The sequence below is a fragment of the Chrysochloris asiatica genome, unplaced genomic scaffold (genome assembly GCF_000296735.1).
Source record: "Chrysochloris asiatica unplaced genomic scaffold, ChrAsi1.0 scaffold00047, whole genome shotgun sequence".
NCBI lineage: Eukaryota > Metazoa > Chordata > Mammalia > Afrosoricida > Chrysochloridae > Chrysochloris > Chrysochloris asiatica.
Genome location: NW_006408565.1, coordinates 1,457,179 through 1,458,729, shown reverse-complemented (window position 1 = coordinate 1,458,729; position 1,551 = coordinate 1,457,179).

Genomic DNA, 1,551 nt, shown 5'->3' with positions numbered 1-1,551 from the left:
GGTATATTAAAATCACCCACTATTATTGTAGATTAATCAATTTCTTCAAATCTGTTAGAGTTTGCTTTATATATTTTGGAGCTCTTTCATTGGGAGCATAGATATTATGGTTATTTCATCTTGTTCAATTGTCCCTTTAATCATGAGATAATGTCCATCTTTGTCTATTATGCTGGGTTTTGCCTTAAAGTTTACTTTATTAGTACTGCCACTCCTTTTCGTTTTTTATTGCAATTAGCTTGGTATATTTTTTCCATCCTTTGACTTTTAATCTGTGTTTGTCTCTGTGTGCGAGATGTGTCTCTTGCATATTGAAGGATCTTGTTTTCTTATCCATTCTGCCACTCTCCATCTCCTAACAGGTGCATTTAATTCATTTACTTTCTATGTAATTATCGATCGGTATGGATTAATTGCTTCCATTTTGTTGTTTTTTTGTGGTGTTGCCGCTTTCTTTGTTCTGTGTGTCTTCCTTTGTTGAGTTCATGCTTTTTGTGTTCTTTCTTGTGAGTTTCCTTATAGTTTTAATGTTTGCATGTTCTTTTTGGATTTTCATTTTCTTGGTATGTTATGAAATGTTAATTTTCTTTGAAGTTGCCTTATGGTCCATTAACTTTTCTCTCCATTTAGTGCAGTCTGTTTTATCCTGTAATTTACCTGACCTTCTCACCATCTGGATCTCTGTTCCTACATGTTTACCTTCTTTTACATTGTACTTGTTTTGATCATAGACTGACCTCCATATTCTCTGTGTTTGTTCTTACAGTTTTGTTCTTTTCTCGACTCTTCCTTCTGTCGATTTAATTCTGGGAGGTGCTGCCACATATGTCAATCTCTGGTTGTTGTCCGTTCTTGTTGGTTCTCAGTCCACAGAACTCCCTTTAGGATGTTTTGTAGCGCAGGGTTGGCTTTGGCAAAAACCCTCAACTTCTGTTTATCCTGGAATGTTTTGATTACACTGTCGTATTTGATTGATAGCTTTGTTGGATAAAGGGTTCTTGGTTGGCAGTTTTTTCCTTTCAGGATTTTATATATGTCTCCCCATTGCCTTCCTGCTTGCATGGTTTCTGCTGAGAGATCTGAGCTTAATCTTACTTGCTTGCCTTTGTATGTAAGATTTCTGTTTTCCCTAGCTGCTTCCAGAAGTGTCTCCTTATCTTTAATTTTGGAAAGCTTGATTATGATATGTCTCGGTGATTTTCTTTTGGGATCTGTCCTTCCTGGGGTTCATTGAGCTTCTTGAATGTTTATCTTTTCACTTTTCAGGATGTTAGAGAAATTTTCTTCCAACAGTTCTTCAACTATTTCCTCTGTGGGTTTGTGTGATTTTTCTTGTTCTAGAATGCTGATAATTCTGAAGTTATTCCTCTTCATGTTGTCCAACATGAATCTTAGACCTTCATTTTTTTTAATCCATTTTACTGTTTGCTCTTCTATCTTAGTTCTATTGAGAGATTTGTCTTCCAGCTCACTGGTTCTGCCTTCCATCTCTTCTGTTCTACTCCTTTGCCCTTTCAGAGTATTGTCTATTTCTAATATTCTATTATTGAT